A 16,851-nucleotide genomic window follows, 5' to 3' on the forward strand; every position below is an offset into this window, starting at 1 on the left:
AGCGCTTGTGCAGTGGCTGTCACAACCCTGGATTCCTGCTGATTTGAAGGTGAGCCCCTGCTTAGGCCCAGGCTTAGCCTCAGATTCACACCCTGTGTGCTCAACAGACTGGGAACAAAGGACGTTAGAAGTTCCTCTTCTTTCCTGAGGAAGCTGACTGACTCCTCAGGCCTGTGGAGGTCAACATACTCAACGGACACCTTGCAGCAAAGGCACCACACAGCTGCAGAAAGAAGCCCCACATCATGCAGGGAAGGGGTGCTTGCATACCCCAGACGGGCCTGGAGAGAGGCATGGGACCTAGAGGATTCCCAGAGTCACACCTCCATCTCGGGAGGCACTAAGGTGGTGACAGCATGTATCTAGTCCCTCTCAGTATGAAGACCCAACTCTGTATACCCATATGTACTCCAGGCCTGCCGAGGCCTCCAAAGGAGGAGAAGGTGACTCTAACAATAAGGCAGAAAGATCCATGCTCCAGGACCCAAGAGTGGCCAGAGGTTGGAGTGTCAGAGGTTTGTCCAAGAGCCAGGGTCAGTCTGCTGGAGCTTCAGTTGGCTTGAGTAGAATCTCTGTCCCGTGGCTGAATCTCCACTGTAAGCTCTGTGGGACATTGTCTGGAAACAGAGTCCTTGCACGGGCTAAGGATGACATCGTGTTAGGCTAAGGCTAAGATGACATCATGTTAGGTTAAGTCCCTGGTCCCATGTGATCAAGGTCTTAGCCAGAGGGCAATTTGGACACAGCCTCCCAGGGAGGACACTGTAGAACGTACGGTGACATGTCTGGAACCCAGCAGCACTGAGGCTTCCTGGGAGCAGGGAAAGAGGTGAGGCCAACTGCATGAAGAGTAGCCCTGGCATAGCCCTGGTTTCAGACTACCCACTTGGAGGTAGTAATTGCTCATCAAGACACTCCACCTGAGGGGCTCTGATACTGCAGTTCCAGGGAGTTAGCTGAGGGCCAAGGGGGATAAAGGGATTGAGGGTAGAGTGAAGATTCTCTCTTCTTACATCACTCAAAGTAGGTGGTCTGACTGGGCAGCTTGGGCACACTGCTCCCCAGTGGCCACACTCAGGCCTGCTCATTTCACTGCAGAAAAGATCACACAAAGAGGCTGGTCAGGAGGGCTGCCAAGGGATTCGTCACCAGGCCTGGCACACACAAGGCCCAGATGTCTATGCTGTCACTCAGCTATCTCCCAACTAGGAAAGTCAGTGGCATGCGGTTACCCCTCAGTGGGTGCCCATGTTCCAGGCCCTCTTCAGGCTGCAGTGTGTGTGTGTGTGTGTGTGTGTGTGTGTGTGTGTGTGTGTAAGTAAGGGGCACATGTCCCTGGGGGCCAGAAGGGAAGAAAACTGAAGGTTAGAAAGCATCACCTTTAGTGTCCTTCTTCACTGTAGGGAGTTTTCCTGTCATTTCCTGGAAAAACACTGTGCTGTGTTCTGTCAGCTGCTCGGCCTGAGACTGATATAGGTGTGTGGTCATGATGCACGTGGCTCTGTTTGCACAGAATGTAGGACCTTGCCATTCTGAAAGTGAGGATTCCATGGAGCTGTGGACTGAGTCCTGTTGCAGGGCCCTCTGAACCTGTCTTCACCTACCTATCTGCTCTCTTCAGAGGCCCCTCTACATCTGTCCCTTTTCAGGAACGGTGGGGGGAGGAAGGATGCAGATAAGCCTCCTGGGGTCCCTGGTTATCAGGCTTTGACCTTTGGAGAGGCTGAGAGGGGAGTGTTGTCACCCTCAGAGATAGAGGGATCATTGGCTGGGAGCTTCCATCAGTCTTCCTGAATGGTCAGAGGCAAGGCCATGCAAAGGCAGTGAGGACTGGGGCCCCGGCCTGGCCTGTCAGCGCTTCAGTGCACACACTTAGACACACCAGGCTCTGGGCATATGTGAATGACTGTATTAGTCTATTCTTACAGCAGTTTGGTGGCTGGGTATGTGTTACTCAGAAACCGTCCCACCTCCTGATTGACATGGACAGCCAGTGGGTAGCATAGCCATTTGGACTTCAGGAGGAGGCAAGGGTGACTGACTGAATGTGGCCCACAAAGACACCTGGCAGTCCCAGGAGTGGCAGCATCTCATCTGTGTGGACAAGAGGAAAAGGAGTTGTTTAATTCAGTGCAGACAGGGCGTCATGTGCTACAGGGCACTTGTACAATAATAGGTTGGTCTTGGGTTTGATTAGGTCTGTGTTCCTCTGTCTTTTAGCAGTACCAAGAACATGGGGAGGGAAGGAGTGATTTCTGTGATTTGAGAATAGAACATTTGGATTCCCATGGATTGAGGAAGTGAACACATAAAAGACTTTAAATGAATCCCTATTTATTCACATCAAGCTCCAGAAAGACAATGTAGCACTCAATGGTGGAGAATTGGAAAACCAGCTTTCTTTAGAAATGGCTGCTTTAAAAGTCCCTGTGATTGGCTAAACAGCAGAAGCTGTCTGTCCTACATGAAGTCCTGCTTCAGAAGGGCCTCCATGTCTTTGAGAATGTCTATATGCTGGGGCTCACATCAGCAAAGCATTCTGGGAGTGAAGTCAGTGGCTGGGAAAGACAATCCCCTACATATTGCCAAAGCCAATACAATGAGTTGGACACTCTTGGAATCCATTCAGGTTAGCCTTGACTACTACTTGCTTCCTGACAAAATGACTTGACAGTGCTGGTAGAGTTCTAAGGGGCCTCATGTCACCACAGAGATGTCTGACAGTATTTTACACTGTGTGGCCACACATGTGCCACCAAAACTTGAGTCTGTTCACATACATTTCACCAAAGTGAGAAGCAGTGTTCAGTTTATAAGGGTGTGAATTATAATATTTAAAACATTTGTTTTTGTCTTTGGGGAGTCTTACTAAGTAGTCCTGGCTAGTCTAGAACTTGGTATGTAGACCAGAGTGGCCTTAATCTTGGAGTGGTCCTGCACTCAGTTAGGCATTACATTTCTGGCTTGAATAATCTTTTTTTTAGAGATTTATTTATTTATTTTATGTATGTGAGTACACTGAGCTGTCTTCAGACACACCGGAAGAGGGCATCAAATCCCATTACAGATGGTTGTGAGCCACCATGTGGTTGCTGGGATTTGAACTCAGGACCTTTGGAAGAGCAGTCAGTGCTCTTAACTGCTGAGCCATCTCTCCAGCCCCTTGAATAATCTTTTAAAGATATTCTTTTAGTGCTGGGACTAGACTGTAGGGCCTCACTCACAAGAAGCAAGTTTCTGTATCAGTGAGCTGTGTGTTCAACCTACAGATGCTTTTCTAGGACTGAAAATCCCACTTTAGTTTTAAAACTTACCAAAATAATGAAGAACATACGCTGGTGTCCAAATGGAAGGAGACGAGGACTTTTAACCAACCCAAATCTTCAAATCATTCTACAATCTTAACTCAAAAACTACAACTACAGCAATCAAAAACCAATCAAATTCTAGTGAACCAAGGAACATCTTCATTGTCTGCAGTCAAAACCGCAATCGAATTGACTCGTGTCATAGTGTGGAAGCCACTGTGCAGATTCTTAGATTTATCAGAGACTCTGCTTTTATGACAGGAAAGGGATTAGAGACATGGGCACAGAGCTGGGAAAACCCTGTGTGTACCTGTGTGGCTATGGGAGGCAGTGATTCATGGACTCTGACCTGAAAGGGTTTATTTTTTTCTCTTTGAGCTATGTTCTCTTTAAGTGATATTGGAGATGTGCTCCTCTTCTCCGAGAATCTTTTTCTTAAAACGATTTCTCAATGGAAGGAAAGCCGTTTAGAAAGTCAAATGGAGATATTGTGAACTTTTGGGACATTCTAGGGCTCTGGCATGTGGCATCCCAGACGCCTGTCTTCCACCCTGCTCTGCAGAAATTAGGAAGGTGCCCTGGTATTTCATCACCTATGGGAGCAACGCTCATGTCAGCAGAAGTGATGCACTCACACTTGCTCAGTGTGCACTCAGGAGCATGGAGACCATAGGCTGTTTCTTCTAGGGGCACCCGGAGCACACTCTAGGTGGCATGTGAAGACCACGGTGTGAACTTGGAATGTTTTCCAGAGTCCCGAAATGCACGGTTAATTAGCATGATATGGTGGCCGCATATCCTGCTGTGCAGATGTTCCAGTATCTTGTGCCATCTCCTCCCATCCCCTGGGAGGCTCTACCTGAAGACTGCAAGCCTCCCTGCAGTTGATGCTACTAGGAAGAGCCTCCTGGGCGTGCTCAGCTCTGACCCTATACCAGAAGCACGGAAGATGAATATTTAGCAGGGGTGTGTACATTTCCCATCTCAGCGTCCCTTGAAAAGACAAATACAGTGGTCAGAGATTTCCCAGACAGAGGGTAGCTCCATTCACTTTAGTTATTAATAAATTTTCTCATGGTGTCTTTCTTTACCTGGCACCTTCTGCCTTCCATATTCACCAGTTTTCTATTAAGTATACCCTTTCTTATCCACATGGACTCTAATGTATGTTTCCTTAGCTCTCACTTTGTGCTTTACAGAAACTGTTCACGAAAGGAGCTTTTTCCACCTCATCCAACCCTGGTGTGTAGAGACCCTACTTATAGCATCTGGAGCTGGGCGCTGACCATGGCTGTTCTGTGCTGTTTAGTTTCGGAAGTTTCAGTGTTGTGTATCAATGTGAGACTCAGGCCAGAGGGCATCCTTAAATAAGCCTCAGGAATCCATGCCATGCCATTGGTAAAGCAATTCCATCTTCTAGAAAACATCTTCAAAACCTCTCTAGCATCCATCAAGTTCTCAAGTCCTTTCTGTCCAGCTCCTCTCCTGCTCCTTCAGAGATCGCAGAACCTAAGGTTTTACAGTGTAGGATTTGGGTACCAGTTGCTGCTCACTGACCTTTGCAACCCAAGGGCACTCTGGGAAGTAGTCAGGGCAGATATTATTCCTGGAGTTGGCCTTTGTACTCAGCACTGCCTTAGGACAGGCTCCCCATCCAAGATTTTATTACATCTTTCTGCCCTAGAATACATACATACAGAGACATATACACATCTACATGCATGCACATATATGGATGTACGCACATACAGGAATACTTAGGCATGTGTGGATACACAGACACCCATGTTCTGTGTAAGTGGATTGACGCCATGGCTTCCTACTGGTAAAGTGCTCAGGGCATCATCTGAAGCCACAGTTCTGTCTGGTTCCCTTCCTACGTGGGTCAGATAGACCTTATCTCTGCTACATGTAGGATGCTATTTAACAAGCCTGTCTCTCCCTGTGTAAGGGGGTTACGGGAGTAGTTCCATTAACAGAGAAACCTCATTAAGCTGGAATCAGCTCCTTGAATTCTCTCTGTTTGATTAGCCTTGGGTTTGCCTGGCCTACCCATGTCCAACTGCTTCCCCTGTTCTCCCCAAGAAGAAACCCAAAGTGATGACCTCCTGGCTCCTGGTAAGGTTCCAAACACATTTGTCCACAATACAGGTCAACTTCACATGGCTCTCCATGTAGCTCTGGGCTTTAGCAAGGGAAGGTTCAATATCAATGTTTTAATTGTCAACTTGACACAACCTAAAATCACCTAGAAAGAGAGTCTCAGTGGGGGACTTTCTACATTGGTTTGTCTACATTGGCCTGTGGATATGCTTGTGTCTGTGTCTTAATTAAGTTAACTGATATGAGACAACTAAAGCCCACTATGGGCAACGCCATTCCCTAGTCAGAGGTTCCTGAACTGTTAAAATGGAAGGTGATGAGTGCAAGGCATCCTCTTCTCAAGACTGTGGATGTGATGTAACTAGGTGTTTCAAGTGTTTTCTGCCTGGACTTTCCTGTTATCGTGGACTGTAACCTGGAATTGTGAGCTAAAATAAAAACCTGTCTTCCCTGAATCAATAGGAAACTGAGATCCAGCTAGGATAGGGGTGTTACGTTATCACATGTGCACAGTTCCATATATGATCATATGTGCATGGTCACACTGGTGATTGCGTATGATTACATATATCTGTGGTATAAGTACATTATGTAACTTACATTTCATACATGTCATTTCACAGGCACAGTTATACTATGTAGCTAATGCGTGCTGAAACATACAGATGCATGGAGCTGTACGCTTGTTATCCACCTGTGTGGTTCACACATATGCTACTATCATATGTGGTTAATGCAAAAGGCTCATGCATACAGTTACATGTGGCTTTACATATGATTACATGCAAGTATACTTACATATGTGTAATCCTATTTTGTAGGGATGTAAGGGCATCTTTTGGAACCTCCCTTCTTTGCTGGTTCTGAGGAAGCTAGTGAACAGCTTAGAGGGCCCATAGCCAGAAGGTAAGCACAGCTGACAAAAGGTGGGCTTGGAAACAGAGCCTCCATCTGGACCTGGGATGAGAGGCAACAGGGTGATGTATGACTCAGAGCCTGAGAGGCCTGGAGCCAGGCTCTGCCTCCCTCACTGCTGAGACAAATACATATTGTTCTTTGCAGCTGGACCTATTGTGACATTTAACCTACTGTGACATTTAATACTGGAATGCCTAACTAGGTGCCTATTGAGTATAAGAACCCAAGCGGTCATATAGTCTTCCTGCCCCAAAGCTTCATTTTAGGGAGAGAACTCATAGGTCCAGAGTAGGAACTGATTTTCCTGAGATGGAGGTTGTGGCAGAGCCTGAATTTAAACCTGTTCCTCTCTGTTGGCCCCTGTGTTCCCCATGAAGGTCCCTCTCCCTAAGAAGTGATAGGAACACCACTCAGTGGATGTGCACCCACATCACTGACATGTTCAAGGTGTGCATGGTGACTCCTGAAGGCAGCTGTGTCTACTTCCTAGAGGAAGGTTTGGAGGCCCAGAGCATTCCCCACCACTGGCCCTGAGAGCAGAAGGTCAGTTGGCAGCCCCTGATTTACAAAGTGACTGTCTACTCGTTTCTTAACCTGAGATGCATGTACGAAGTGTTGATGGTGGTGCCTCCTCCAGGATCTTATTTCTCCCACAGGCAAAGAGTAAGCAATGGGATGGCAGCAAGTAATGTCTTAGGATTCCTATTGCTGCAACGAAACACCATGATGGGTGATTCATCACAGCAGTAGAAAAAAGCAAGTTGGGGAAGAATGGGTTTATTTGGCTTACACGTCTGCATCACTGTTTATCACTGAAGAAAGTCAGGATGGGAAGAGAAACAAGGCAGGAACCTGCTTACTTGCCCCAAGGCTTACTCAGCCTGCTTCCTTATAAAATCCAGGATCGTAAGTCCAGGGATGTCACCGCCCACAATGGGCTGGGCCCTCTCCCATCAATCACTAAGAAAATACTCTACAACCAAATCTTATGAAAGTCGTTTCTCAATTAGCTCTAGCTTTCAGATAACTCTAGCTGTGTCAAGCTGACATAAAATTAGCCAGTACATGTAGTTAGCTGCCGTGTAGGCATAAGGAAGAGCAACACGCTGTCTGCCTCTGTGCTCAGTACCATGAGACTTTCATGATGGCAGAGGGTCCTTGGCTCTGCAAGAGATATAATGAAGAGAGCCGAGTTCTCCAGCCAAAGGAAGCCTGGGTCCAGAAAGGTGCATCAGGAAGGGCAACCTTTATGACACAGCGTTCACGATAGGGTGATGGTCTAGGAGCAGTCCCTGCCACAGTCAACATTCAGAACACCAGGGGCTGGATCTCAAGATAACAGATCTGTATTCCCATGACACCACACCCTTTTACCAAGTACTCCCTCACCCGCCCTATTCCCTGCAACACACTGCCAGGCTCATGCTGACCCCTCACCTCCTCTACTCCCTCCTGCCTCCTGATCCTAACATCTCTTGGCCACTTCCTGCTCCACTAGACCTTCTCTGTGACTCATCTCTGAGGTCACCTTCATCTGTGTGGCAGCATGAAGTATACTTCCTTGGGTATTTACTGCTCTCCCTTTAAGGAAAGATAGCAGATGTGTGGCCACCCATAAGGCACTGTTTCCCTGTGCCAGAGCTGTCTTCAGAGGGGATGGAAAGATCTTGGGCAAACCAGAGAGGCCATGGGTGGGCTGGGGTGCATTGGGATGACCTCTTAGATCCCTCTGGACTGTGGCGCAAGTCAAAGCTGGAGACAGATTTCAGCATCAGCGAAGGGCTGGCATGGAGGGGCGTGGTGAAAGGTACTGGCAATGGTTTCACCTGTCCTGTGCTGAGCTGCACGTGTGGTTACCTGCATTTCTACCACCACATAAATCACCTCACAACTTCTGGAAGATGGTGCTTGACAGGTCTGGTCTTTGACAAACAGGTCCAGTTCTGATTAATCACAGACAGTTGGTGTGCTTTACAAGTGGGTTCGGGTATCTAAGTTTCTTGAACTATTTGACACCACTAGTCTTTTCCTTTTTAGGTAACCTGAATGCAGGAAAGCTTTAACCTATGCGTCACTAACATTGTCATTGTCTGCTCAATTACATGGTGAGAATGAATGAATGTGCACGTGTGAGTTCATGTGCATGAGTGGGAACAGTGTGGTGCATATATGTGCATGCATACATGAATGCCTGTGTGTACTGGTATGAGTTCCTATAACTGTGTGTGAGTGTGAATATAAAAGTTTGTGACTATTTAAGTATATTCAAAGGTAAGTGCATGCACATAAGCGTGTATCTACAGGTGTGCCTATAGGCACTCACGTGAAAATATGTGCACAAGTGAGGATATATGTATGTAAATGAGCAAATATGTGTATTTATATGTGTAAGTGATGGATGTGAACACATACACATAGGTAAGCATGAATGTATACATGCACATACATATGAGAATGTACATGTGCTTGTGTGCTTATGTGTTTATTTGAATATGTATGTGTATGTATACATGTATGTGCACATGTAAAGATGTACATGTGTTCATCTCTATGGGTATGTAGGTATTCACACGTATACACATATGAACACGTACATGTGCTCTCGTGTGTACAGGGTTTCACATGTGACTGCATACAAATGAAGACATGTGTTCTTGTCTTTGTATGTGTGGGTGTCTAGACGTGTATATGTATGAACACATGTACGCTTATAAATATGTGCAGATATACACATGTGTATGCATGCTAGCAAGTATGTGCCTGTCTGTGTACTTGTCTGTATACTTGCACCAGTTATTCACGTGTGAGTCACACTTTGGACTTCTCAGCTGGCCAGGTGTTTGACTCCTGGCTTCCTGGAGGTTTCACTTAAGGCTTTAGATTAAGTGGTCAGAGAGGATGTGAGGCATGAATGCAGCTGCTGCATGGGAACACCAACAGGGACCATGCCGCACAATGCACAGCCTCGTCTGGAACCCTGCAGGCTCCGGACTCCCATCTCTGAGACCCTGGCAGCTGGGCAGAATGGAGGGCTATGGACAGCACAAAGAGCCCCATTGCTTTTGCTCTTTGCTTCTCTGTGTTCTGATTTCTCCGGAATGAACCAATTGCCTCTTGCTAAGAAGATTCGGCTTCTGGACTGGGTTGTTTATCCCTGAAACACTACCTTCCTTCCCTCGGCTCCCAGAGGCCACTGAAACCCGGGGACACAGATGCTTGAGTGGCACTCTGCATCTTCCGTCTTCACCTTGGCTCCCCAGGGCCACGTGCTCCCTCCACAAGCCGAGCTTTCTCAGACTATCACCCCTTGCACCCCTTCAGCTTCCTGCCTACTTTCAGGCCTCTGCAGCAGTGGCTGGTGATAAAGGACTGTGCCTGTGTGCACATCGGAGCACAGCTTTGGTCTTGTCACCCATCACCTCAAGAGAAGGGGCAATCAGTGTCCTGAGCCAGGCCTCACTGTTTTCTGTCCTTCTTTCTCTCACTTCCTCTTCTCCCCGCCTTCCCTCACCTTCTCTCCCTCTATTCCTTTATGATCCTTTGTTTTCTTTACCAGACCTGTCTGTTTGGAGAAGCCGGTGTGTCCCCTCCATAGCCATATATTCTATGCCTGTCCATGACTTGCAGGATGCTGCCCATATGTGAGCGTGTACTGTAGTGCACTCTGCACAAGTGGCTGGGTGGGCATTGTGCTGTTAATCCCAGTGTGCACAGCCCTAAAACTTGGCTACAGAGAATTATTCTGCCACATAGGAGGCTGCACAGTCTCGGCCTGTAAAGAACCTGGGATGCCACCTAGGCCACCTTAACATTGAGCTTATGAAGGGAGAGCTTGGGTAGAGAGAGTAGATACTCTAAGCTTACAGAGGCTCACACAGGTATGTGTATGGTACATACTGCACACATTTGTAATACATAGCCCACATCTACTGTAGACCTTGTTTCCAAGCCATCCCTCCCCAGACCTGTTTGAACTGCAGTGCTTTGGGAGAGAGTGCTGAGATGACAGGGAGACGCCATCCCCCTGGACACCTGCGCTTTCTCCCTGGCCTTAGGTAGCCTCCAGCAGCTAAGCAACTATGGCTAAAAGGCCAGGAATGTCAGGGCAGTCACCTTTGTCCACCTTTTCCTGTGCTATTTGGAAACCTCTATTGCCACAGCCCCTGCTGCAGGTTATGAGTCAGCGGCTGCCAGATGACACCTGTCTGCCCTCCAGAGCAGGCGCCTGACTTGCTAGGCAGCTGGGGGAATGAGACATCTATCTACAGTAGCCATCTAGGACATTCCAGAGGCCCTGGCCTAGTGGCAATAGGCACCACCTCCCTCCTAGAGATCCGGGCCCGAGCTGAGGCCCTGCTGCATAGACTCAGAAGTAGAGTTGTCTGGGGAATTCTTGGCACCCACAGACCCCAGATCCAGTACAGGCCCAGGAGTGGGCTTAGGTGCCTCTTGTCAGGTGTGGACTCTTCTAGCCTGCTCGACACCCTACCAGACTAGTGAAGGCTCCAGAATGTTAGCGGAGTGCTTCCTTGTTGCATCCACTGTCCTGTGTGCTGGGTGCTGGAGACATGGCTGTGACTTGTGCTGCTCACAGAAGTCCCCTCAGAGGAGCAGATCTGGGACACTTTTGTCCTATCTCCTTCAGCTTATTACATGTTCACGCAGCAAAAAGATTTTATCATGAGTCTAAGATCGGTAAAGAATCTAGAGCACAGTAAACCATGGTTATGAGGCAGGCAGGAAGGTGAATTGACAACTCTCTCTTTCATGATGCCATCTCTCTCACGCGATGTCATCATCTCTGCTCTCTTCTCCTTTTACCTTAGAGAACTTTGTTTTAGAAAACTTCATTGTTTGAGGAAAGTCTGAGAAGAGGGTACAGAGGGAATGGTGGCACAGGCTTGTAATTCCAGGAATCCTGAGCCCAAGTAGAAGCGTTGTGAGTTCAAGGCTGGCCTGGGCCACACAGTGAGACATTGTTTCCAAATAAGAAAAGAGAGTGTGGAGAGCTGCACGTTTCCACTGTGGTTCCTCCATTGCTAACTTGTCATGGTAGAGCAGACATTGTATCAATGCTCCAATGTGGAGCCGGGTTAGTCAGAAGTTACTCAGCATTGCAAAGGCTACACTTTGAATCAACGGTACAATCAATGTGCCTACTGTTTCAGTCACATCAACTGCAAGCATCCTGAACTTCACCCTGAACCCTTGGTCCCCGTGGTGCTCATAGTTCCTGTGTCTTCCTGGTCCCCCTTTTCCCTCCCCCATATCCCTGAAGTCTTTACAGACCCGCCCCTTTCAATGAGTGGTATGCTTCCCTGATGCTGCTTACCTTTCAGCCTTTATCTCCCTGCCTGTGGGCTGCTGCAGAGTGATACTTGCTGCATCCTGTACCTGTCCAGGTGCCCTCCCTCAGGCTCCCTGAGCTATGAGATTTTCTTGGGGTAAAATATTTTCCCAACTCCATTTACAGATGGAGTGGCTTCCAGCCAGGGGTCCAGGCACCACAAAGGACTGTCTCTAGCTGAATCTGTTTGGATTCAGGCCTAACCACCTTGCCAGTGTCGGTGTTTGCACTCTATTCTATCTACAGATCCAGGAACCTCCTGAGATAAGCGTGCCTGAGGGAGCCCGAGAAGGGGTCAATCTGGGAAGGAGAGCACTGGCCCGAGCTGCAGATTAGACAGTGCCAACTTTCTCATGGTTCCACCCATCCCCTGCACTCAGAAGGGAGTCTGTGGCCCTCAAGGGCGGGGCGAACCTTTGTCTCTTCTGGGTTTATCATCAGGAACTACCCTCTGAGCCTCCTCACCTGGCCTTGCTCTCTCCATTCTGAGCTGACTCAGACTTCACCCATTCTGAATTGTTCTGTCTCCCTCCACAGAAGACCAGAGTCTGCTGCAGCCTCTTGGTCCCAGTTGGTGACTGGATCTGATGGCTGCAGGGTGGCTTCTCCGTGGTCCTCGGGGAGTACCCGAACTCTCTTATGGGGTTTTCATCTGCCCACCCCGGATTAGCTGGAAAGTGAGATTCCGCTCTCGATGTTTCAATCCAGAGACATCTGTGTGATCTCAATTCAGGGATCCTCCAAGGTCCTCTAGAGGGACTGAAAAAGGGCAGGGAGGGCCCTGCTCATGCTCTCGTGGGGAAGAGCCCACAGTGGTGGCAGAACTGGCCCAGATGCCTACTGCAGCCCACATGGCATGGTATGAGATCACACAGAAACCTCTCACAGTTGTGGGGCTGAGAGCTGGGGGCTGGGACATACACCAGCAACTTCAGAGGGGCCTGCAAGGAGTCCCAGAGCTGTGATTTATAGCTCCCTAGAGGAGCTGGACTATGGATGGCAGGGGCAGGGCTATCCAAAGATGACTTGTCCCTCTCTAGTTAGTAGGCTGTGGGAACTGCTCTGGAGAGCAGGGGTATATGGGAGCTGACATCTAACAGCCGACTAGACAGATAGTGGCAAAAAGCTGGGGTGGAGGGCAGTAGGAACACAGAGCCCTTGAGTGGGGAAGCTCCAAGGCTCACATCTACATGTTACTGGCAATTTGAGCTTGTATCTCAGTTCTGAGTGACTCAGGTGGGTCCTCAGCCCTGCCCTGCCCAAGCTACAAGGGCTGTATCTGTCAGTTTGCTACACAGCAAATATGCCCAAAGCTTGAAACTTCACACAGCAAAACTCTTATCCTATGACCCATGTCAGCCATGGCTAGCTGGGGCTGCTCGGGCTAATGTCCTAGCTTCTGTGACGGAGTAGCTCCCTTTGTACTGAGATTTTCTCAATTCCAGACATGGAGAAAGTTCACAGCTCTCAGAACTGCTGTCTTCTGTGGGTCATGTATAACTTGCTCATATGCTATTGGCTAAAGGAGGTAACATGACCGAGCCCAGCATCTGGGTGGTAGGACTCATGTCTTGCAGGTGACGTGGCTTTGGACACAGGCTTCCATTATGCAGGGAAGAGGTGGGTGGTTTCAGGAGATGGCACATGAGGCCAAATCTCAATAGAAATGAACGGAAGTGACCCCTCGGGGCTGGTGTGGGAACACAATGAGTAGTGAAAAGTAAGAGGAGGTCTGTCCAAGGCTGGAACTGTCTGTGTTCCTGGCTCTCAGCAGAAGGAACAGTCAATGTGCAGATGACTACCATCTCCACAGAGTGTCTGCTTGGGCCATCAGTCCTCCAGAACAGGTTTGACAGTATTTACTCCAAGACTTTGCTTTTCCTTGAAAAGTTATGTTACACATTGACACAAAACGTGCACTTATTAATAAAACTCAGCCTTGTTTCTTTTCTTTTTTTTTAAATAGGCACTTGATGCCAGTAACTACAGTAGGCTGAAACGAATGGGTTGGAAGAAGTCAATGTGGTATGCGTTTCATTTTTGTCAAAGGGTCTGAGATGAATCATTAACTGTAATTGGGTTTCGGAGTTCACTGTGGGAGCTGGGGGAGTGCTTGTGACTCCCCCTTCCTTCCTAAGGGGTAAACCTTTGTGCCCAATTCAACATAGCAGTGAAGGTGAGGGAGGGGCCTGAGGCTGCTCAGTACTGAGGTCCCAGGTTGATGGGCAGCATCTCCAAGGAATCTCTTGAGAAACATCCCATCAGTGGGGCACAGAGCCAAACTAAGACCAAAGGTCTGCCCAGAGAAACCTTGGAGGATTCATTTGGGTTACACTAAGGCAGGAATGATCAGGATTTGTCAACAGAAGGGCAGGAAGAGCATGTTTGGAGAGCACACATGCGCATGTCTCCTGCTATATAAAGACGGTGGCATGTCTGTGGCAGTGGGTGATGGCATCTGGTGGCATTCTGGCCATTGTCCCAGATGTGGCTGACCTTATATATGCAAAGTCCTCCCTGAATGATTCCTTAAAGGTGTTTGTTGGTAGCCTGTTAAAAATCTTCTCCTAGAATCCTAAGCAACTTTTCTAGTTCTTACTGGAAAGACCTTTCTGAGGGTGCGTGGACCAAATTTAGCTGAATCCTCTTCCGATGGAGGGCTGGAGTCTCTGGGGGCTCTTGATTGTGAAGTGAACGGCTATTTTCAATCAAGAGAATTGACTTGAGGAAAACAGACATCTACCTGTATAATTCTCATCCACAGCAACAATTGTGGCTGGTAGGATACAATTGATGATGGCCTGTGGACAGAGCAGAGTTCGCAGACTCATTTCATTGTCCCCGAAGTGGATATAAATCTGTTCCAGGACTTCCCTGCCCTCTGTGACTTCTCTACTGCTCATTAATTGTCAGGGGTTTAGGACTTCCTCCTCATTCCCCATACTTTCTCCAACACTGTCCCTAAGACTGATTTTCCAGTCTCCATGACCTTCTTTATTATTTTCTGGATCCTGCAATGACCTCTAAGGGGTTCTCATCCTACATCCTCTGTACCTCCAGGAGTCTTCAGAACTTAGGACATCTTTTACCAGAGTGTGGCTACATATGCCTTGCCAGGTGTCCTGGAAACGGTCTCTGACAGGCTGCCGAGTATTTCCTTCCTCTGCAAGTTCTGGCAATGGCATTGGCTCTCTGAGAGTATATGTGTATGTGGCTACTGTGCTGATGAGTTTGTCAATAAGACATTAACTAGAATCACCTTGGAAGAGGGACCCTTAATCGAGGAATTGCCTCTGTCAGATTGGCTTGTATGCAAGTCTCTGGGACATTAATGTTCGATGTGGGAGAACCCAGCATGCTGACACCCTTGAGAAGGTGTTCTGAGTTGTATAAAAAAGCAGTCTAAGCAAGGCACAGTGTGTGTCCCTTCCTCTGTGGCCTCTACTTCAGTTCCTGCCTCTCTGTTACTATACTGAGTCCTTGCCTTGGCTTCCCTCAATGATGGAGTGCTTCATCACTATAACAGAAAGAAAACTAGAATAGTCAGGTAGCCAGGGCCAGAGGCAAAGTGACCATTTCCTTGGGGATCTATGACTGAGGGAGTGGAAGAGAGAAGCTTCGTCTCTTCTGAGGGGGTGGGGCAGGCTCCTGGGTAGTTGTTGTCCTGAGTGGGCCTAGAGGCACGAGGACGTGTTTTGCAGATAGCCCTGTAGAAAGCCAGATATTACCTCTGAGTGAGATGAACTCCCCCAGTGCTTACAACCACCATGTAGCTAAATGGCAGTGCTATTAGCTCAGAGGAAATAAACAGTTACATGTGACTGTGTTTGGACTATGTCAGCTTCTGTTTAATTGGTGTGTAGGCTGCAAGGCATGAATCACAGGATGTATAATTTATTTGAGCAATAAAATACCGTTAACTGAGAGAGGGAAAATAAAGAGAAAAATAATACGTTTCACACTGTAATTACACAATAAAGTTTGAATTAGAAGCATAGTTTGGCCCACCAACTTTTCCGGACCTGAGAAGAATCTGCAAAGTCAGCAGGTTCGTGGGAGGGGCCATTCAAATGCTAAATGAGGGCTCACTGCACCGTCAGGTAGCAATTGAGAAGCAGCTGCCCTGCTGTGCTGTCTTGGGAAGTGTCTAAACCAGGAAAGCTGGGGTGTGGGGGGTGGGGGGGGTGGGGGGAAGAGGTGAAGAGAAATCAAGAGAAAGTTAACAGTGAATCAGTTGCCTGATCACAAAAGAGCAGAAACCAATCACACCTGAATGTCCTTTGTTAATCTGAAAAGCCCATCTCTGCTTGACCAGAATCCTTTAAGTGCTATGGTGGTAGCAGTGGTATTCCACCTGGCTCTTTTTATCAGGGAGAGAGGTACACTGTTTACTCACAAGCTGAAGCTTCTCTCAAACACACATGCTGTCACCCCAACACTGGTCATCTGCCTCTCTGCGTGTGACTCCGGATACAGGTCGGAAGTTTGACCAGAGGAATTATTGCAGCCTACCTCTCCTGCAGATGGGTCTCCCCCAGATGGAGCAATTCCAAGTGGCAGTTCTGCCCAAGTCCCTCCATCATGCAAGTACACACAGCACAGGTCATGACCCTCGCCAAGGACAGGTCTATGTGCCATGTGGGGGTTTATAGGCAGGGAGGCAAGTCACATATCTCTGAAGATGAGGTCCTGGCAGGAAGACAGCCAGACAGACCCAGGATTCCGTGGTGTGTCAGAGAGGTGAATGACAGGTATAGGTCCCCTGACTTGGCCCCAAGTCAAGGCTGTACTCCTGGTCCAGCTGGGCCAGTGCTTGCCCCTTAGTGCTGTGGCTGATGGTATGGGTCAACAGAAGCTCAGAACAATGGTGCTCACTGTTCTATGGAAGTCTTGTGGATACACATTGGGGAGAGTGCCTTGACCTTGACAACAGCCTAAAGAAAAGAAAGCCTTGGTGAAGGGAGGTGGGTGTCGCCGGGTGTGTTTTTGTTCTTTCTATCCAGAGACCTGGATCTGATAACAACCACCTTCTCCTGCATGGAGTCCTGATGAACGGAGCAGAGCTGATACCTGGGACTGACGCAGCTCTAAGATGAAGCCACCAAGCTACAGCCACTGTGCCATTCTCTGAGAAGCATGGGCACTTACAGATACCTACGCTGGATAGACCACTGC

The sequence above is a fragment of the Rattus norvegicus genome, chromosome 1 (assembly GCF_021556685.1).
Source record: "Rattus norvegicus strain SHRSP/BbbUtx chromosome 1, alternate assembly SHRSP_T2T, whole genome shotgun sequence".
Lineage (NCBI taxonomy): Eukaryota > Metazoa > Chordata > Mammalia > Rodentia > Muridae > Rattus > Rattus norvegicus.